Below are 23,622 nucleotides of genomic sequence, written 5' to 3' on the forward strand. Positions count from 1 at the left end.
TCCAGATATGTGCCCCCTCACAGTAGTTATGCCACATATGTGGCCCCTCACAGCGGTTATTTCCAGCTATGTGCCCCCTCACAGTATTTATGCCCAGATATGTGGCACCTCACAGTAGTTATGCCCAGATATGTGCCCCCTCACAGTAGTTATGCCCAGATATGTGCCCCTCACTGTAGTTATGTTCAGATATGTGCCCCCTCACAGTAGTTATGCTCAGATATGTGCCCCTGACAGTGGTTATGTCCAGATATGTGCTCCCTCACAGTAGTTATGCACAGCTATGTGCCCCTCACAGTAGTTATGCACAGCTATGTGCCCCTCACAGTAGTTATGCACAGCTATGTGCCCCTCACAGTAGTTATGCCCAGATATGTGCCCCCTCACAGTAGTTATGCACAGCTATGTGTCCCTCACAGTAAGTATGCCCAGATATGTGCCCCCTCACAGTAGTTATGCCCAGATATGTGCCCCCTCACAGTAGTTATGCCCAGATATGTGCCCCCTCACTGTAGTAATGCCCAGATATGTGCCCCCTCAAAGTAGTTATGCCCAGATGTGCCCCCTTCACAGCAGTTATGCCCAGATGTGCCCCCTGCACAGTAGCTATGCCCAGATATGTGCCCCCTTCATAGGAAGTTAAAAAAAAAATACTCACCTAGTTCCTCATGTTCCTCAGCCGCTGGCACTTCACAACAGCAGCAGCACAATGTAGTGTCACACATAGTTCTGCTGGTCTGTGTAGGAGGAGAACAGCAGATTCCCGGCCGTACCGCTCCTCCTCCTACACAGACCAGCAGTGTGATGTGTGATACTACATTGTGCTGCTGCTGTGGAGCCAGGTCCATATTTAGATTGTATGCTGCCCTAGGCACTTTAGTGCCAGCTTCCTCCCCCTAATGAAGTCTGTACTTTTTAGGCTACTTTCACACTAGCATTAATATTTTCCAGTATTGAGATCCGTCATAGGGGCTCAATACTGGAAAAAAAACACTTCCGTTTTGTCCCCATTCATTGTCAATGGGGACAAAATGTAACTGAACAGAACGGAGGGCTCCAAAATGCATTCCATTCTGTTCTCATACCGGAGAGCAAAACGCAGCACTCTGCGGTTTGCTTTCCATCCTGGGATGCGGAGCAAGACGGATCAGTCATGACCCACAATGCAAGTCAATGGGGACGGATCCGTTTTCTCTGACACAATCTAAAACAATAGAAAACTGATCTGTCTTGGCTATGTTAAAGATAATACAACCGGATCCGTTCATAACGGATGCAGATGGTTGTACCATCAGTAACAGAAGTGTTTTTGCTGAGCTGTATTGGATCCAGCAAAAACACTAGTGTGAAGCCTTAGATAGCTGATGGTGAAATGCTGCCTAGGCCTTCAGCTATCCCTCAGGACTCCCTCATACACCTGGACAATTAAAGGGCTGACCTGTTCCATGTGCGCTTGGCAGCTGAAGGCATCAGTGTTGGTCCCATGTTCCTATGTGCCCGCATTGCTGAGAAAAATTATGTTTTACTATATGCAAATGAGCCTCTAGACAGGGAGCGGGAGTTGCAGAGACCGCAGAGCCTCTAGGTGTAATGATAACGCCCCCGTTGCACCTAAAGGATTATTTGCATATATTCAAATATTAATTTCTTTCTCAATAATGTGGGTATATTTGAACATGGGACCAACACAGTCTGGCACTGATGGGTGGCTTTAGAGCTGCCTTAGCCATTTAACAGGCTAGGGCAGCGCTAAAACATATCCATTAGTGCAAGTGACATCACTGGGCTCACTGCTAGGTGGAAGCCACCCAGCATATTACAGTGGTAATAAGGCTCCCTACAGTGCCCTCAGTACTAATAAGGCTCCATATAGGGCACCTCTTATAATCTATAAGGCACTTCTATGTACCCCTTACTAGTAGTAATGCCCTCCACCACTGCCCACAGTATTTATAATGCCCCCTGCAGTATCCCCTGGCGTTATAACCTTCTCTGTAGTGCCCCCATAAATTATAATGCTTGTCCTCTCCCTCCAGTCTTCTATACCATGCAGTCCCATGTAAATAACCTCTCTTCCTTACAGTCTTCTATACCATGCAGTCCCATGTAAATAACGTCACTCCTGCCCCTCCAGTCTTGTATACCATGCAGTCCCATGTAAATAACACCAGTACTCTCTCTCCAGTCCCATGTAAATAACCTCTCTTCCTTACAGTTCTCTATAACATACAGTCCCATGTAAATAACTTAAATCCCCTCCTTCACCCCCCTCCTACACATAGTCCCATGTAAATAACATCACTCCTTACCCTCCAGTCCTCTATAATATACAGTCCCATGTAAATAACACCAGTCATCTCCCTCCAATCTTTTATACCATACAGTCCCATGTAAATAATACCCTCCCTCCCTTCAGACCCTATAACATACAGTCCCAGTTACGGTAGATAACATATTTCCCTCCCACTAAGCAGGGAGGAGATATAACAGGGGAGAACCACATCTCCCAGCATTTCTCTGGCACTTACATTCATTCCATGGAATCACAGGTCTCCACTGCTAAACGCTGCCTCTTTCTGCACTCGTCACATGATGGTGACCTCATCACAGGTCCTACCACCACTTCTACTATTGAAGAGATCACATGACTATTATGTCATGGCAGGTCCTTCAGCTATGGAGTGTAGACACAAACGGGCAGCAGATTCGCACTTAGTGCTAATTAGGGCCCCCCAAGATCCGCCCCCTACCGACCTCCACCACAAGGTGCCCAGGTTACCCTGTTGGCAGAGGAAGGGAGGGAAAAAATACGATAAAATAAACACCTCTGTTGGCAGTGGAAAGGGCCCCCTCCCTTGCTGGGCCCCTGTGCAGCTGAACCAACTGCACAGGCGGTATGTCCGCCCCTGTTCATACACATATGATTACAACATGTAACTCAGTAGTTTATAAGAGAACTTGGTCCTAACAGCTTATTGTCACCCTCATCCCATGTATTATTATTCATATATAGCGGAAGTATTATTTTATATTTTTTATTTATTAATTGCAAAAAAATATTATGGCACATAAACTACAAAAACAAAACCATCAGAAGGAGCACTATGAAAATAACGGAAGCGTCATCTCCATCAATTGATTGAAGTGAATGTCAACCGGTGGGACCGCACCGACTTCAAGGTGGCAATCCTAGCGCAGCTTCATGCTGGCAAACATCAGGTAGGATGCTTCTGATGCCACTTATCTCCTTGGAAAACCTAAACTATAAGGTAGGAAAATGCAACATCTCTACCAAACAATATCAAATATTTAACATATTGCATCAGTCCCAGGTATTCCGGTTACAGCAGATTAACATACAGAATTTTTAGGAAAACCGCCACTTTTTTGGGACATTTTTCAAGTGTTTTTTCTTTTCTTTTTTCAAAAATTGCTGCAGACAGAAGCTAGCTGTAAGTCAATAGGGGCATATACAACACCCTGCGCACAATGGATTTTTGTGATGTTTTCTTCACTTTTGGAGGCCATGACACTTCTTGTTCCAAAACGCAGTATACTACAGGTGTGGTATGTTTTTTTCCCAAGCATTTTTCCCAAGGCTTCTCTATAGGACTTGAAAAAACAGGTCTGAATTAAAAAAAAATATATGTTAAGGAATCCTTGAAGCCTCAATGGGAATTTGACTCCTCGGTCTTACAATCCCATTTTCCCACTGCTGTAAATTAACCCTGCGGTAACCTTGTAAAGATTTATTTTTGCATAGAGTCATTACAATTTTTGTTCAGGCGGCAGAGCTGCATCGCCAGTCCGCAGCCCAGTGCTGTCTATGGCGCATGTCGTGGACGTGTTACTACTGCCTGCCTGGTCACAATAAACGTAAATGGCCAGAAGAGGAGCGAGCGTCCCTATGGGAGGCTGTCAAAATTCAGACGTGCAGCAGATAAGCTGATTACAAATCTGCAGAACGCGTTGCTTGTAAGCAAACGCATTTATCAATTAATAATGTGCAATAAAGTAATGTAACTTCCAGCTGAGACCCGAAGTGTAATTGTCTTCACCATCTGCCTCTGAATATAGCATTCCTTCCTATCAGACATGAGCAGAACTCCAGATCTGATGGCAGAATACAGTCTGGAAAAAGAATATTGGCGTGATAGCAGATAGAGGACAAATAGGAAACAATAGCTCTGGGTGACACTGGGCATCGTAGGTAACACCAGTGGGAGAATCGGACACAGTCCTCCATACAGGAATAATATTCCCTCATTTTCAGGAGGAAGACTAAGGCCTCGTTCACACTTCAGTGTTTAGTCAGTGATTTCCATCAGTGATTTGTGAGCCAAAACCAGGTGCAACTCTAAACACAGAACAGGAGCAGATCTTTCCCTTCTACCTCATGTCTGTAGAGGCTCCACTTCTGGTTTTGGCTCACAAATCACTGATGGAAATCACTGACCAAACACTGAAGTGTGAACGAGGCCTAACACATTAACATTATAGATGAAAGAACTTCCCACATAGAGTGTCTCTTGCTCTGGAGGACTCTACACGTCCATATAGACTATCGATTTCAATGGGCAATGTGTAATGCATTATTTTTCCTGTGGGGGTGCTGTAGGGAAATTAATCACTTGTTTCCAGGGTTTCCCCACAGATTACAGCTTAGAGTTAGGGAGCCTAGCTGGGAGAGACCCTGTGATCTGCTTATCAGTGGGGGATCCTTCAAAATGTCAGTTTTGCATCTCAAAAAGTTTGACACATCCCAGTGACCTGTCAGAAGGCTCTGATACTCGCCAATAACTGGATCCGAGGGACACAATTACTCTTTTCTCTCCTAGGAGAGTTGGGATTCGTACTATAGACTTTCCATGAGCTTGTAAAATGCTGTTCTCTCCTGTGCCCCGAAAGGGAATAGTGCTCAGCTCCTCTGCCATTTTGTCCCAGCCCTCAGTGCGGCTCTCAGACCCCCCCCACCAACTTGGGAAAGACTGAGACCCTTTACATTACTTTATTACTTCACAAGTAGTGCTATATTTTACACATTGTCACCCTGCACACAGTATTCCACTTTATAAATTACCTGTGCCTCACATGTAGTATTACATTTCATCATTTTTACATTATACGTTTTATTACATTCATGGAGAATGACACTTTATACATTGTTACATTACACTTAGTATTTTACTTTATTGATTGTTATTTTAAATATAGTATTATACTATATATATTGTTACTTTACATGTAGTGTATATTTTATTCAGTACATTGTCACCTTGCATATTGTATACTTCGGCTTTATACATTGTGACCTTACATGTAGTATTGTTACTTTACATGTAGTATTACATTTTGTAGTGTTACCTTACATGTAATATTGTACTTTAGATTGTTACTTTACATGTAGTATTATATTGTATATTGTTACTTTACACATAGTTTAGTTTATACATTGTCACCTTACTCGTAGTATTATACTTTATACACTGCTACGTTACATGTAGTATTATATTTTATACATTGTCGCCTTACTCATATGGTCCCCTTACATGGGACGATATTACAGCAGATTGTCGGGAAGGAACGTTCCTTCCCGACAATCTGCTGGTCGCTGGTGGAGGAGACCAGTGCATTTACATGCAGCGATCTCCTCCAGGGTATGGGAAGGAACGATCACTAATGCCATCACTGTTCCTTATAACGACTCCCAGCAGGAGATCGTGTTTATACAGCACAATCTGTTGTCCGGAAATGCACAAACGATCCAATTACCTAATCAGCTGTACATTTACACCGCCAGATCATCGCTAACAAGCGTTACTAAGGATGCTTGTTAGGGTACATTCACACATCCGTATGTGTTTTGTGGATCCGCAAAACACGGACACCGGCAATGTGCGTTCCGCATTTTGCGGACCGCACATCGGCGACACTATAATAGAAAATGCCTAATCTTGTCCGCAATTGCGGACAAGAATAGGACATGTTCTATTTTTTGGGGGAACGGAATTGTGGACCCGGAAATGCGGATCCGGACAGCTCATAGTGTGGCCCCATAGAAATAAATGGGTCCGCAATTCCGTTCCGCAAAACGCGGAACAGAATTGCGGACATGTGAATAGACCCATAGTGATGATCTATGCGATTCTGGGCCCTTTAGTATTATACTTTATAGCTTGTTACGTTACACGTTGTATTATAATTTATATTGATCCTTTTACATTTAGTATTACACTTTCTATTGCTTCTTTCCATATAGTAGTATAGTTTCTATTGTTGCTTTACATATAGTATACTTTATACATTGTTACTTTACATACAGTCTGATATTTTATACATTGTTACTTTACATACAGTCTGATATTTTATACATTGTTACTTTACATACAGTCTGATATTTTATACATTGCTACTTTATCGTGCAGCTTAATGTTTTCCTATGGACCAGTGGCAGACACAGCAGAGGGCAACTGTGCAACAACAGGGTATACATCTACCTACAAATTCACAGCATTTGGCCTCATGCACACGACCGTGCTGTTTTTTGTGGACCGCAAACCGCGGATCCGCAAAAAACGGAAGCCCATTGTAGACATGCCTATTCTTGTCCGCAAAACAGACAAGAATAGGTCGTGCGCATGAGGCCTTTGGGAGCTATGAAGCTCATGACTTCACTTACATATATACAATCTAAGAGAAGGAAGACGCTTTTCAGTTTGCAGTACGCCCTAGACAAATGCAAATTATACCATTGTCATTCAACTTGAAAAAGCATTACAATATACTCTATTTTATGACTGTACCATGTAATCCATATTACAAGTTTCGCAGTCAATTGCCAGTAGAGGGCGCACTGTACATTTCGGTTGAACCAATATCCATGATTTCGGCTGCTGGATTTTCTTCCTTTCACATAATGATATAACCGCTAGTACTATTAAATAATCTCGAATTTACATAGTAACAGCTGCCCTATGCTGGAATCGCAGCATTTTACTGGCAAATATTCAAGACTGTTCTTTTTTGGAAAGTATGACATGCAACGGTCAATATTGCAGGAGCTCAAGCCGAGGCAAAAATTGGATTTGATTAAATTATTCAACACCAGTGTCGCCTATTGTACCCATCATGTCCTGTAGATACAGTATATTAAAATAGGGGTTGTATCGAGAAAAGGATCAGCAAAAAAATACTAAAGTAATGATAGGAGAAACAGTAACACTATAACAAGCTCCTAATATGATAAAATGTACATGAACCAAAATGTTTCGGGGTCTAATGAGCCGAGCTAATAGCATTATAGATTCCTAAGACGCTGTTACTCGTAGTCCTCTGCTCGGGACGCATGGTCGTAATACAGACACTAAGTTAAGACCATTTATGACCCTGTGAACGAAGCCTCGTGTTTATTCTCTGTGGACAAATGTTCTGATGATGAAATCATATTGTACCGTTCCACAGACCTGGTTTGTATCTAAAACCAAGGACTGAAGAGCCTGTCCCATCAAAAAAACGTCGTCTAATGGGACAGTCTCCTAATGTCAAGATTTTTTTCTTGAAATTTTTAAAGTTGAGAAATCATTGCAATGCAGCCTAGTCTCCTTCTCTACCTATAAACCTACATGATTATATCTCTCTTCATGTCCCTGTCAGGCAGTATGAGTATCCTCCGAATATTTTGCCTTTTCTGCCTCCTATGAGAAACAGAGAGAGCCCACACAGCGCAGGAACGCTGAAGTCGAAAGCTGGTCATAGAACTCAGGTTCGGTAGATCCTGTCGAAAAATCTGAAAAGCCTGGCCAGCACCAAGGTCAACATCTGCATGGAGTTTGTATGTTCTCCCTGTGTTTGAGTGGGTTTCCTCCGGTTTCCTCCCACACGCCAAAGACATACTGATAGGGACCTTAGATTGTGAGCTCCACTGTCGACAGCAAGTGATGATAACACTGTAGAATAGGTCAGCGCTGTATAACTGAGTAAAATAAATATCAATAAATAAAGTCTAATGTCTCTAGTCAATGACATGTCAGAGTTATAAGGAATCTGAATGTCTGTCTCTCCACCTGTCCAATGCTATTTTTGCTTTCTTAGATAAGCTATGCCAAATGTTGTTCAATAATGGTCCAGCTGGCAGCTACAAGTTTATGTGCAGAAAGAACTTACTGATGAAATATATTTTAAAGTTACTTAGTGGGACAGATTTATTATGGCAGAGGCACAATTACAGATCACTTCTTTAGGTTTTGCATCTCTGTATAACGGTGAACTCTGAGATCCGGGAATAAATAGGCTTAACAAGGCTTTGGTGTAAATTTTTTTTTTACTAAACTATGATAAAAGATATATACAAAAGATAACATACAGAGTAAAGTAAGTAACCGTTACCAAAGCTGTGGATAAATGTGCGAGCATCCCATCAACCAGTTCCCAACATGGCACTTGTCGACACCCATACGATGCAAAAAGAGACGGTAGTAGCAAGACACATTTTACCCTGATGATGTCTTCAATGGAGCTAACCTCTTTGATAAACACTAGATGCTTTCTAGTTGCCTGGCTCCTCCTAAAGGTCTCCTGTGTGCAGTAAGCATGTAGTTACTTCAGACCTCAGGAACACAGCCAGGTACGTGGTACCACTAACCAAACACAATACACGTAATTAAAGGGGAAATACTTGGCTACACAGCCTCACAAGAAACTTTTTATAAATGTCTAGAAAAAGAGACATGGCTAAATGCCGAAATTTTGTATTGACGTGCATCAAGTGTGGTGTAAAGTAGGGATGAGCAAATTAATTATAATGAATTTGTCTCATTAGCAGGCGCTCTTCACCTGTGAGGGGCTGTCCCCACATGTGAAGATGTGCCCACCTGCCTGTAGATTGACCTGTAGCCCAGCCCTAACAATCTGGGCACCCTACTGAGCGCCAAAGCTCAATTTTATGCTTTGTGTGCCATGACCGTACATGCATCGTTACACTTCCAGATTTTCAGTGCCAGGCTAAATGTCCAACCCTGTCAACCAACAGGCTGGTGGGTCCTTCTTCATCTGTGGGGGCAGCCCTTCGCAGGTGGAAAGCTCCTTAATTAGAATCGATACGCTCATCCCTAGTGTAAAGTGAATCGACAGAAGAAGAGTCCAACACGTCTATCAAGATGCACCGTCTGTTACACGGCACATTCCATCATGTCTCCTCTATATGTATGTAGGCTTTACTTTATATATTAATACACTCGATTCATGATGTCAAATACTTACCGCATGGAAAACCTTTTTTTTAATCATTTATTACACGTGCTGGCTGCTTTCACTTTCACCCAGAAAGCCCTGACCAATTCCTGTCCACCGTGGAATCTATACCGAATGTCCATACTTGGAGACATCTTGGCGATGAGAAATTTTCGAAGAAGGCAGTGAATTCTACTGATGACCTGGGGTCTTCTCAAAACTAGGGCCTCATGCATGCTACCGTATTAAGGCTCCGTATTACCTCGAGTTGTACAGAGCTTTAATGTGGCCCTCTATGAGGCCCTATTGTCCTCCCCTATGCTTTAAAGCTTATGCAGAGATGATTTCATCTTACGTATGAACAGGAAAAAGTGCCATGTTCCATGAGAATCCAAGTTCTCAATTGCTTCTAGGGAACAACGTCTCTAGATGTACCATATGGCGTCACATGAAGTGCACATAGCTTCACCGGGACTCTGTGTGCCTCGGTGTAGGTGCCATGCACTTGATCCTGCTTTGTAAATGAGGCCTAAAGGAGGAAGCTAGCATAGGGTATAGAAATAAATTTAGAGATATAACTTGAAGCTCTTGGGCCCCAATGTAAAGTCCATAACCGAACCCCCCACCTACCATGTGCTTGTGTGGCAGAGGTGCCTTTTGGTCCCCTTATACTCCAAATCTATTGGGCGGCTACTACCTCTAAACCATATTTGACTTGGTCTCTTCCTCAGAACCCTATAGTATGATAACAGATGATTTTTTTGTATCCTCCCTCCCCCCAAAAAAAGCACCTCAACTAGGTTGTCCTATGAAAATGTTTAACATTTTTGCAACCCATGATTTTTGCGCCTGGATCTGAAGACTTTTGTAATTACATGTATCAGCATAGCCACCGAGTTTTTTTTTTAAATGTATCAGTATAGCGCCACCTGCTGTTTGTTCTGTTCTTTATTTCTCTGTCCACCTTGCTAAGATGGTCGTGCATGCTCAGTTCCGTCCTTCAGCCAGATCTACTGTTAGGAGCTGTGACAGTTAGGCTTCAGTTATTTGGTCAGTTATTTTCTCAGGGGCTGTGTCCTTTCTGCTGCAGCTCTCTCCCAGTAAGGCTAAGTTCACACTTTTGGTCAGTTAATTCCATCAGTTATTTTAAGCCAAAACCAGTAATGAAACCTACTCAAAGATAAGGTATAATGGAAATATCTGCACCTGTTCTGTGTTTTGACCCACACCTGGTTTTGGCTCATTATAACTAATGGAAAAAACGAACCAAATAACTAAAATGTGAAATTAGCCTTACTGGGAGAGAGCTGCAGCGGAAAGGACACAGCCCCTGAGAAAGGACATGACCCTAAGCTGCATCAGAAATGACACACCCATAAGAAAGGACATGCCCCTGAGCTGCATCAGAAAGGACACACCCCATAAGAAAGGACATGCCCCTGAGCTGCATCAGAAAGGATACAGCCCCTGAGAAAGGACATGCCCCTGAGCTGCATCAGAAAGGACACGCCCCATGAGAAAGGACATGCCCCTGAGCTGCATCAGAAAGGACACATCCATTGAGAAAGGACATGCCCCTGAGCTGCATTAGAAAGGACACAACCCCTGAGAATGAACATGCCCTTGAGCTGCAGCAGAAAGGACACAGTCCCTGAGAAAGGACATGCCCCTGAGCTGCAGCAGAAAGGACACACCCAATGAGAAAGGGCATGCCCTGAGCTGCATCAGAAAGGACACAGCCCCTGAGAAAGGACATGCCCCTGAGCTGCATCAGAAAGGACACACCTCGTAAGAAAAGTCACAGTCTGAAATAAATCTAGGAGAACAATTGGAGCAATGAATGGGGAGATCTCTGGATCCATGAGAGGTTCAGGGCTGGTTCTAGAGGTTGTCATGTACTATATGGTGTCTGGTTTTACATTAATCATAGGATAACCCCTTTAATCATGCAAACATCAGAGCTAAAATGCTGGGAAAGAAATCACCTGTACCTGCAGCCTCGGGTTTATAGCTCTGCTCGGCAGATTGGATGTGTAATCAGTTTTATTACAAGCATAACACGTTTTTTCTGCTAAAAATAGTGCTATATGGAATCGGATAAATAAAATGCTGTTTTTTCGCCGTTGTCATCGCGCCGGTTCGGTTCCGTCATCTCTCATTGCAGATGAAAGAAAAAAGCCAGAAGACATAGACTGAAAACGGACACTTGTTCGGTCAGTTGTAGCAATTTCCTTATTACTGTCAGACGGAAAATGAGAAGAAAAAAAAATCCTAAATGGAGGTCCTTTCATCTTCCCATCGGTGATAAGATGTGCATATTTTCGCCTTCCCTTGTTACGGACTTGGTCGCGCTCGCCTCTCCTTTCTTTCATCTTGAACTATATTTTCATATCAACTGCATTATCAAATTCATCAATTTAAATGTATTCATTTTAAGTTACGGCGATCTCATGTTATTTAAATGGCGGTATTAATATTTAAATCTAAAAACTGACCCCTTTGCAATTTTCGACGTTTATCTCTGCCTAACACTGCCGCAATTAAAGATGCATTGAACTATAATCAACAGGTACATTTTAATAAAGTAAGTATCCCCCCCCCCCCCACATCCCGGTCTCTTATTCACACGGTTCATTTCCTGCGCAGTCCTTTATATCACTGAACAAACACCGATAAGAATGCAATCCTAGTGACAAAAAAAGTGTCTAGACCCAAAAAAAACTTAAAAAATCTGTCTAAACTTTCTACATTGTGCGTGATGAGGGGGTGGGGCTTAGTTGAAAGGGATGGAGTTTCACAGGAAGGGGGTGAGTCTTCACAGGAAGGGGGGGGGCTTAAGATGGACCGTTTTGCACCAACACAACGTTTTTCATAAAAAAACTATTCTGAAGCATCTACGTGTTGTAGATGCTTCATTTCGTGTCATTCCTCTGTTACTCCTCCCGGAAGTTTATGAATAATTTTTTGACAAATAGGTGTTACCAGTTGGGATTGTGTCTCTTCACAGTCTGACACTGTCCAATTAGTTCTGACAGTACCAGACTGTGGGAGGACACGGCATTTTCCGTAAACCACAACCTGTTGTTCATTTGTTCCTCTGTTATTCCTCCCGTAAGTTTATGAATAATTTGACATAGTTGTTACCAGGTGGGTTTGTATCTCTTCACAGTCTGACTCTGTCCAATCAGACTGTGGAAGGACACACAATTTCCCTTAAAGAATAGCCTGTTTTTCAATGCATTCCTCTGTTATTCCTCCTGGAAGTTTATGAATAATAATTGACAAGTAGGCGTTACCAGATGGGTTTGTGTCTCTTCACAGTCTGACACTGTTTAGTCAGTTCTGCTAGTGCCAGACTGTGGAAGGACACACAATTTCCCTTAAAGCATAGCCTGTTTTTCAATGCATTCCTCTGTTATTCCTCCTGGAAGTTTATCAAGTAGGTGTTACCAGTTGGGTTTGGGTCTCTTGACAGTATGACCGATTAGTTCTGATAGTACCAGACTGTAGGCGGCCACAACATTTCCCTTAAACCATAGCCTGTTTGTTCATTTGTTCATACATATTCAGCAGGAATAACAGAGGGACAGCACAATGAGAAAAGATGCTCTGGACTTGTTATTTCATGAAGAATACAAGCATTTACAAGGAAGGATATGTAAGGATTGGTGACAGGCGTCCTCTTTAAATATTTTCTGGACGGGTCCTGGCATAAATTACCCTGCTCATGAATGACGCAGGGAACGGCTTTATTTGCAGAACAGGAACAGATTGGTCGCAGATTCTATTTAAACCATTATTTTCAAAAGTTCAGATTTTCAGAGCCAAAAATGGATAGAGCTTTGTCAGAACTGACAGCGACGCGGACGATGGAGGTGATTGAGGCAGATACATTTATCATTAAGCGAAAATGTTGATAATGAAACAATCTGCTTGTCAGCGCGCGGCTGCCTCTATACGGTATATAGTCGCATGTAGATGGCCAAGCATCAATCCAAAGTATCGTGTCATTATAAGACGGGTCCCCTAAGAAAAGGCTGGCTCGCTCTTAAAGGAGTTGTCCCATTTCCAAGCCGAAATGGGAATAAGCTTTGACCCCTGGAGCCCAAGATTACGGAAACTGGAGAGCGAGGCGTGCATTACGGTTTCCATTGCTCCTATTGCAGTGAATTGGACTTATGGAAACAGCAGGGCGCCGGCACACTCAGGAGTTTCTGTAATCCAGGCCATCTGGGGCTGGTGATTTGTCCCATCTCGGCATGGAAATGGGGAGATTGGACAACCCCTTTAAGGCGGTCTCACATTAATGTGAGCCGAACCAGATGATTTCAGGCGAATTAGTCAACTGTATGGGCGTGTCCCAACTTTTCCCCAACAAAATTGTTGGCCTGTCTAATTTCATCTGATCCTTTTTTTCACATGAAATATGCTGCCGTCTGAAATCTCTCGCAACAACATAGTGTACTCCCACCTCCCACCTCTGCAATGAGAACACATTCCTTCTAGAAGTTATGGATGAATTGCTGTTTGCAGTGAAGGTCCAGATGGGTGTTACCAGTTGGGAGGGGTGGCCCTGCACAATCTGACACTGGCAGCCATGATTGGAGAGTGTCAGACTGTGCAGGGACATCCCCCCCCCCACCCACCTTCCCAACTGGTAACAACTTAATTGCAAACTGTTCGCAATTCATTTATAAAGTACTAACAGGAACAATAGAGGAATGGCACAATATAGAGTCATACGAATAGATGCCTATTACATAGGGAATACAAGTAATCACCAAAACAGACGTGTCAGGGGAGAGAAGAGCTCCCCTTTAAGGACTGTTTATATAATGTACAGATGTTCAGGAGGTCCGCCAGACTATCCTTTCGGACTAGCAGATGATGAGACTCCTATATTCACTCACGTTTCTCTATTATGGTATTTATCCCTTAACAACCTCTCGTTAGGTTAGGGGTCCAACTTACAAAAGGTAATCAACAGGTCAGGTGGGGGTCCCTTTAATTAGCAGGGGGCCAACAATGCTAATGCATCCGTAGCATGTACGGCGTCCATTGTTTCCGAAGACCATCATGCGCTCTTCTCCAAAAGTCAAGCATCAGATATTGGGAAGGGGTCCTTAAGTCAAGTCCTTAAAGGGGTATTCCGGCTGTAGAACTGTGAAGATGAATAGAGTGACCTGCTGCTCTGTACATTTCGGTGGGATCACTGTTCTCCCAGCAGTAGGGCCCCCACCAATCTAGCAATGTGGACAGGGGATAATAACGTGTCACAAGAGGAGTACCCCTTTAAAAAATGTACCTTATTTCCGACCCCTCATTTACTACTATATGATCTTCCCTAAGTTGTTAATTTTATTCAGGTTTAGGGCTCATGCACACGACAGCATGTATTTTGCGGTCCGCAAATTACAGATCCACAAAAAAAAACGACGGATGCCATCTTTGTGACGTCCATGTTGCATCAGTGTTTTTTTGTTTTTGCGGATCCATTGTGACAATGCCTCTCCTTGTCTGCAAAACAAGGACAAGCATGGAACGGACATGCGGACCCGGAATGCACAGAGTCATTTCCGTTTTTCTTTTCAAGCCCCCATTAAAGTGAATAGTTCTACATACGGACCTGTAAAAAACCGGAACAGTAACAGAAAAAAATACGTTCGTGTGCATGAGCCCTTAAAGTAAACTAAGAGAATGAACCCCGACCATAATTTATCTTCATGTATTAAAAGTCATTACACTTTTTTGGCAAGAAAATGAGAAAAGCAAGAGGAAAAAAAGGAAATAAAAGGAGATTTTAACCTTTCCTATTAATGTTACAACCTGGCGCTGTCAATTAGCCGACATTGCATTATACGGTATAAAATATAGCGCCATTAAATGGCGAGTGCATTAGCAGACGACGTGGAATGGTAACTGAGAAGTGCAACCTCTTAGTTAATTGAGCTCCATGTGATATCGGCGGCGCGCACCAGACCTGAGGGAGGAAACAAGTGCAAACGGCAACACGGTCTAATTAACTCGAATTAATTGTAAGAGTGACATCGCCGTTCGGCCCAGAGAGGGTTACAGCAATCTGTGATGACTGGCACAAGGGCGTCATGTGACTGATCACACCATGCACCATGCATGAGTCACACACCCATGTTTTTCTATGGTGGGTATTAATTGTTTTCTGTTAGGGCTCATGCACGCTAACGTGTGCTGGCCGGGCCCGTATTGCGACCCGCAAACAGCCGGTCCACAATATACAGGCCCCAGCCGTTTTTGCACTGCATCACAGAAAAATGAATGGGTTTGCAATCCGGAAGGTGCGGTGCGGAATGGAGGCACTGCGGAGTGCTTCTGTGTGGTTTCTCTCCGTGCCTCCACACAGCAAACATATAGAACACGTTCTTTTTTTTTTTGTGGTGTGGACGGATCACGGACCCATTCAAGGCTGGAGCTGTGGCAGAGGAAGGAGAAGTGCATCATGGGTTTGGTTAGATACAGCAACAGGAAGTGCTACATACAGGATGGAAACAAACCAGAGGAGTTGGGTTACAGGGTGAAAACAGGTCAGGAAAGTTCAAATAAAAATAAATAAAAAAAGGTGGGGAAGATGTACATAAAATCACTACATCTATAAAACTATAAGAAAACCGAAAAATGTAGATTTAACCTTTATAAAAATATTAGGCAGCTCACCATACAGATGTAAATACCAGGAGCAGTATACTGCTACAAGTGCTGAGCGAATCAAAGTATCCGAAGTGGACTTTGATCTGAATTTCATAGAATATTAGATTCGCTGCGAACCCGAATTTCTTCGTGTTTCATGGTAACGAATAAATTTTCCCTGAAATGGCGGTAAAAATAAAAATGTTTTACTCGCCTCATCCATTTGAGTGCGGCTATCTTGCTTGAAGACCCTGCGTGAAATCTCGTGTGCGGTGATGTCTGATGTGATGACATCCGGCCACCGTGATGACGTCTTCCCGCACCACACCGAACGAGATTCTGTGCTGGATCTTCAAGCAAGATAGACGTGGCCGTGGATGAGGTGAGTATGATTTTATTATTATTTTTTAAATAATTAACCCCTCAGATGCTGCTATCAGCGATGAACATGGCATTTGAGGGGTTCAATGATGGGGGGGGGGGGGATGTCATTGCACCCACTACTTAGGCCTCATTCACACACACGTGGATTTGAAAACCCGTCCTGCTGAGTGCACGAGCATAGATTATACGAGTGTATCACAGTACAGCGTCGTCGGCACGAAGCGCGCGGCGTCATAGCAAGCAATGACACCGTGCGCTCGTGCACTCAGCAGGACAGCAAGGAAAATCAACGTATGTGTGAATAAGGCCTTACGAAGAAATGCACTTTGTGACAAAGTAATTTGTCGCAAAGCGAATTTTTTTGTGCAATTCGGCAAAGATGCAAAATCGAATTTTTAAGAACTTCGCTAATCTCTAACTGCAAAAAATGGAAATCCAAAATAATTGATTTATTTTTGACCTCCTGCTTACCTACAATATGCATAAAATATATTTAAAATGTAACTAAATAAATAAATAAATACAAATAGCAACTAAATGCCCTGGCACACCGCAATGACGACGTCTGGCAGAAGATCCCTCCACAGTGTTGTATTTGCAACTAATCCCACTATTGCAGATACAACATTGTGCAGTGATCTTACACCGTCTGTTTGATGGATCTGACTGTGTAGTACGCGATACATTTTCATTACAGTGTGTCGGGGCATCTGCTTTATAAAAATACTGCATAAACTGTTAGATTTTATGGTCGAACATTGGTGCTTGCTGGTCATTGGGGAGGAATAAAAGACATTTGTCGGATTGGATAAAAGAACCTGCCTTTTTTTGCTCCTCACGCCAGAAAAATCATTGCTAAAGTGAGCTGCAATACCAGACACAGCCTCCTAGTCAGGAGGGGCGCTCTTTCTTATATTTCCCTAACACCTGTTGATGTATATAGAAGTAAAGAGCCGAGCTATACTATACCTCTAAGCCCCTGTTTTCACCATTCCCATCGGCCCAGCCAAGTCATTGACTTGCAAATATCGGAATAATTGGCTGAAATCCACTGTTTGCGTATAATAATCTTCTGCCACCGCTTGATATGTATGTTTTGATGTGCCCACCTATGAACAAAGCCTAAAGCTTCTCTAAATAAATATACAGATTTTTAAGCCCCCCCTCGCTCGCTGTTCTTTGCATCCCCGCCATGTACATATTGCATCAATAAAAAAATATATATATATATATTAAATTTGTAAAATAAGTAAAAGAATAATAGAGCAGCATTCCGAGCAAAGCTGTGCTGTCACTTTTCATTAGTTATAAATTATGGAGTAGTCGGAGCCCTGATCTCATGTGTGGCATTCTGTCGCCGCTCTGCTCCCGCCTGATCCCATTCTGTTGTCCTGGCAGGAGTACTGTGCCCCAGGTATCATGGCTGGGCCATCTGCACCCGACATCTGTCTCTCTATTGATCAGACGGGTTTAGCACTTGATCAAACGGAGCAGGACAGAGTACATCTCTTTCTGCATTCCAGTAAATGCCAACTGCTGCATTGACACCGAAACAAAAGCATTCCATTAGCCTTTCACAGTAGTATCCGCGCCCGCTATAAACTTCTGCAAAACGGTTGCAGTTTATTGACTCTGTTCTCTGGACAAGCTAAAAATAAAAAATAAAAAATGATAAAAGAATCTGGCAGCGGAGTGTGAACGGGCCGGATTATTTACTGGGGAGGTAGAGAATGTCATGTCATCGAGAGCCACGTACAATTGTTAGGAGATGCAAATGTACAGTACAAAAAAGGTGGGCGCCAGTCATTTACGGGAGAGAATCCATGGGCGAAGCTGTCACAATGTATATAGAGGTCCTCTATAGTATAATAATCCTATATACATGTTGTTTTACTCATTTACTGTATTAATAGCGATGTACGAATTCATACATTACTGTTACAGGTGCATTCTTCTTTACTTTTCCTCTAAGCTCAACATATCCCGAGATGGGTGGCACGAGATAATCAAGATTTGACTTTGAGCTACTCCTAAGGGCGTTATCTTGTCAGTTCCCTGATTTTCACCCTTTAAACCCTACAGGGATCTTGACTTCGCTGCAGGGGAACCACCAGGCTGCTTCTGCCTGGAGTATTCTCTGTATGATTGATAGCTGACCCACGGGGGGTCAGAGACACTGTCAGAGCACCAAAGAGTCAGAATAAATTGTAGTCAGGGACAGGCTGAAGTCAGAGTTGGTGGAGTGCGTTCAATACGGTAAACAGTCCAAGGTCAGGGCAGGCAGCAAAGGGTCAATACAGAAGTCAGGCACAGGTCAGGTCAGGTAGCAGAGGGTCAGAATCTAATAAACAGGCATAAAGTCAGTACACGGCAAGACAAAAGAGACAGCATACCTTTGCAGGAACTTAGCAAGCTATGGAACCATAAGCCTCCCTCGGGAAAGATGCCATAAGTACTACATAGAAGCCAGCAATAGGAGGGAACAAATTAGAGTAAGCGTGCACTGGCCCTATGCATGTGCCCTATGGCCTAGCCAGCATACAGGGCGGAGTCTGCATGGAGAGCCAAATCAACCCCGGCAGGTGAATCCATTGGGAAGGGAGGATCAGGCGGTTGGGTCTTCACTGACTGGATACAGAAACCCAAGTCTGTTGAGTGAGTAAAACAAAGGTGGCCATGGGCCATCACTGTTATAAATAGTTTATGCTTTTGCATCTATATGCAGCCACCTAGTGGATAGGACATGAATTGCACCCTGGTCACAGGTTTGTATGATAGAAATATGTGGAAAGTTAAAGACAGGTACATTTGTATCTCTATATACCATTTGATGAGGTGCTAGGCTCTCAGGCCATTAACACTAAAAACCCCTTGGGGTAGTTTCACACTGCATCTTAAAGAAAAAAACACTGGATTTACTATTGCCTTTTTTTTTTTTTTTGGGGGACCAAAAAATGCCACAGCTAGATGATGGAAATTATAAAACGCCCTACAAACACTGCTTGATGTAGTGGTGTTAAGTTTCTAAGGTTTTTTTTTTCTGTTCCCTTGGTATATTTGAAATTGCAGCAGACTTCTCTATAGGAAAAAAGGTCTGAAAAAAGCCTGTGACTAAACATGCTACCCAAAATATACTTGCAAAAACATATACATTTAGTAGCTTTTTTTTATTTTTAGACCAAAAAAAAGTAAAAAAAAAAAAATGGCAAGAAAAAGACATTGGGTATAATTTATCATGATCTGAACTCCAAAAAATCTGGCTTCAAAAAGTTGCAAAATAGGGTTTTGCTACTTGGTGAGCTTGGTTCTACATAAAAATTTGCGACATTTTGCATCTTGACACAAGTTTTGAAAAGTGAGCTACACTCAATGCAAATGTTGGCAACACAAACTCTTGCAAAAATTACTTTAAAAAAACAAACCAAAAAAAAAAAATAACATTTTCTTAACTGTTGCTACGTCTTTGGGGTCCATGGCCTTTTTTATTTTATTTTATTTCTTTTCCTGTTTTGGTGTGTTTTAAAGGCATTTTCTCATACCCTCCCCTACTATGTCCTTCCTCCATACCATGTAGATTGTAAGCCCTCGCGGGCAGGGCCCTCTCTCCTTCTGTACCAGTCTGTAACTCGTCTTGTTCATGCTTTGTGCAATTGTCTGTATTATGTATGTGCACCGCTTATCATATGTACAGCGCTATGGAATGAATGGCGCTTTAATAATAATAATAGTAAACTTCTATGTAGAGGGAAAAAAATATGAAAAATTGCATATTAAAAATTCTCATTCAGCTGAGATGAATTGGCATTGCCACCTTACGACTATTGCAGATGCTTATGGTTGTGGTTTTTGGGTGGCATGAACACCCATTTTAAGTAAGTAGACTCGCCCCTTTGTGTGTACCGCGGCGCACACACCGGAGACAGCGCGCAGCCAGCCCCTTCATATTAATTAAGCTGTGGGTACAGGAGAGACGTAGAAAAATGTTACCGCTGTGCATAAGCTGAACTCCAACACGACAAATGAATATTGAAAGTTAATTGAAACTGTACTACCTACAAAGATTAAGCTTCTTTCTATTCCAAATACTAAAGGCATTAAAATAACATTTTTAATGCCTTGTCTGAATGAGGCCTGACATTAATGCAAAGCTACATTAAAGCAGTGAAATGGCCGGCTCTTTTGTAATGCATTCTATATGATCAGACGCTGGGTCAGGCCTGGGCACGGCGTCTGAAGTGAAATCAAGTGGAAGCTAATTAAAATATACTTGCAATGGAACTTAACTGAAAGAGACACCCGTAATCATATGTAGGTAGCGGAATACAGCACATCTGAACTAATGTGAGCAGCCCTTAATCCTAGTATCTGTTCCGGCACGGGAAGAACATAGAATTACATGCTCATTTTCTTCCTGCTTGGCGATTTCCAGCTGGATTTTGCTATTGCTTTTTTTACATTCTAGGATTTCTATTTTTTATTTTGTCTAGAGAATTAGCAGTGACTGTGTAAGGTTTCGTTCACATGGGTGGTATATTTTAGTACACCCATAGGAATATGACTCTAGGCTATATATAAACACATTGGTATAATAGCACAGCAGTTTCAGAGGGTAGATTGCAAATTGCATAACTGTAGGGTAGTCATCTTTAAAGGGGTTATTCACCTTCTGAGATGCCTTTCTGAAAGACCTCCCCCCACATCGCCAGACCAGCAGAGGGAAACATACTCATCTGCTTCCCACTGCTGGGTTCTGACTCCTTCAGTCCTCTGCTCAACTTCGCTCTGGTCTCCATGTCTCAATTTCCTGTTTAACACATGTTTCTTGTGTCCACCGCTGCCTGACTCTTCCTCCTTACCCAGTCAGGTCTGTCAAGCAGCTGGTGGTCCTGGTCAGCTCGCTCTTCTCTCCCAGCCAGTGTCTTGTGTGTCTTCGGAAGGCGGTGGCCTGTGTTCCCTGTATAGGCCTCTGAGCCTGTGCTATACAGCATGCACACTCGTTCCATGCCACTTAGGCTGGGTTCAGACCTGAGCGTTTTACAGCGCGTTCCTACGCGCTGTAAAACGCTCAACAAGGAGAGACCAATGCTTCCCTATGGGAATGGTTCTCACCTGGGCGTTTTACAGCGCGTACGATCGCGCTGTAAAACGCCCGACGCCCCAAGAAGTACAGGAGCTTTTTTGGGGCGTCTTGTCGCGCGTTCCCGTACATAGACTTTCGGGAACGTGCGACAATGGGCGTTCGCTTGTCTCTGTATGTGCGATTGCAAACGCCCGTACAATCGCGCATACAGAGCGCGACATCGCGAACGCTCAGGTGTGAACCCAGCGTTAAAGGTTCAACATGTCCACATCGAAATGCTTCTGCAGCCTATGGCTGGCCACCCCTGTGAATTTAAGGCGTCTTCCCTAGTAGGAGGGTGCCTGAGCTTTGGGTTTCTAGTCTCTAGTTAACCACTGAAGGTGTGTTATTCTGTCTGATTACCTGGGTACAGAACTTTTGCCTGATAACCAACTCTGATTTTCTTCTCCCTGCCCTGACTTCTGCCTGTCTTCTGACTACAAATATTGTGTGACCTTTCGGTGCTTCGAACTGGTGTCTCTGACCCCCCCAGTCACCAACTACACAGGGATTATGGTTAGTTGATATTGTGGGTCCACAGACAGATGGCAGAACAGACAGATTCATTGGAACACTGACTATCTTTAGGAAAATTCTATATATAGCCCCAACATATGTATTACACGGAGTCATTGTTATCAATACTTGACCCCATTGAGGGTCACAATTCAAATTCACTTATCTGTATGCTTTTGGAGTATTCAGAGGAAACTCACACAAATAGGGAGAGAACATAAAAACTCCATGCACACATTGCCTTTCGCTGGATTTGAACCCAGGGCCTCATAGCTGCAAGAAAACAGTGCTTACCACTCAGACACTGCGCTGCCCACGGACATGTGAACTTCTGGCAATGTCCCCTCATGTCAAATGTAATAACCACATATGTGATCAGATACTTTCCCTGTGCTGATATTTTTTGACAGAAACAGATCTGTTCCTTCGATGCATTTTGACTTACAGGAGGGGTGCAATCAGAGTATCTTTCCAGGGAACAATGAATTGTTCTGCAGCTCAAGATGGTAGATATTGGTGGTTTAATACTGATGACCTATCCTCAGGATAGGTCATTGGTATCATATTGGTGCGGGTCCGAATCCCAGCAGCTGTTTGAAAAGGAGGGTGTCAGTGATGTCACGTTCATCAGTCATATGGCCTCGGTGCAGCTCATTCAACTGAAAGGTCTTCAAGCAGAGCCACTATCCAATGGACGGTAAGCTGCGAGGAGGTCAATGCACTCCTTCTCTTCAAATAGCTGATAGGCGGGGAGGCCAGGAGTCAGAGCTCCACAAATCAGATGATCATGACCTATCCTGAGGACAGACCATCAATATTAAACACTTGGAAAACCCCTTTAACTGGCTTAGGAGTTACCGTAATTGATAGACCTAGCTCTACTATATGTGAATTTGGGTATAGTTGGGTTGAGTCGATGTCCAACACAAGCGGCTACCTAACCATAGCTTGATATTCATTTCACATATTTTTTATTATAATTAAATGTTTTAAAAATGCAGCAGTGGTAATATTAAGGACCATCAGTCACAAGATTCAATAAAAAGGAAAAAAGAAAGCATCGAAATAATATACAAATAGGTAAGGTAGTTCAGCCCTATTCTTAGTTGCCCAGAGATCAAAAAGAAGAATGCGGGAGGGGATAAGAAGGAGGAGAGAGGGAGTTCAAACAAAAACAACAACACAACTAGTTCCGGAGAAGAGCAACGGAGAAAGCTCATTGTTTAATAAACGCTCAAAGTCGGGTATTTTTTAAGCCATTTACCCCAACATTTTAAATAAGAGTCATAGAATCCTTATTTTTCAAGATGCCATAGTGCTTTCCATTGCTCAGTATCCAACCCTACGCACTATATCATTAATAGTAGGAACCTGAGACGAGCGCCAATGTTTAGCAATCAATATCTTGGTTGCTGTGAGAGTATGAAAAGTGATAACTCTATTGTGGGCAGGTCTTGAAGCCCTACATATAGTTAACAGAAAGCCATGTTTTTGGGGATGGGAAACCCCATAGCTTGATATTCACATGCCAGACCTAATTTCATAGAAATGCATGGACCATGAAGCTCCATCAGATGCCCACAAAGCCATTCCACATGCCTAAATATTGAAATTTTTAGATTAAAATCCACTCTGTATCTTTCTCTTTAATAATAATTTGTAAATTCAATATAGGGCAATCATGTTACAAAGAAAACCTATATTCAGCCACT

At 42.8% G+C, this 23,622-nt stretch overlaps 1 protein-coding gene across 2 annotated transcripts in view; it reads right to left on the reverse strand.

Moving 5' to 3' along the window:
- Window positions 1-23,622, reverse strand: part of ZFPM2 (zinc finger protein, FOG family member 2) — a 417,173-nt gene that overhangs the window by 40,520 nt on the left and 353,031 nt on the right. The window lies entirely within an intron of this gene.

Source organism: Bufo gargarizans, chromosome 5 (genome assembly GCF_014858855.1).
Source record: "Bufo gargarizans isolate SCDJY-AF-19 chromosome 5, ASM1485885v1, whole genome shotgun sequence".
NCBI classification, from domain to species: Eukaryota; Metazoa; Chordata; class Amphibia; order Anura; family Bufonidae; genus Bufo; species Bufo gargarizans.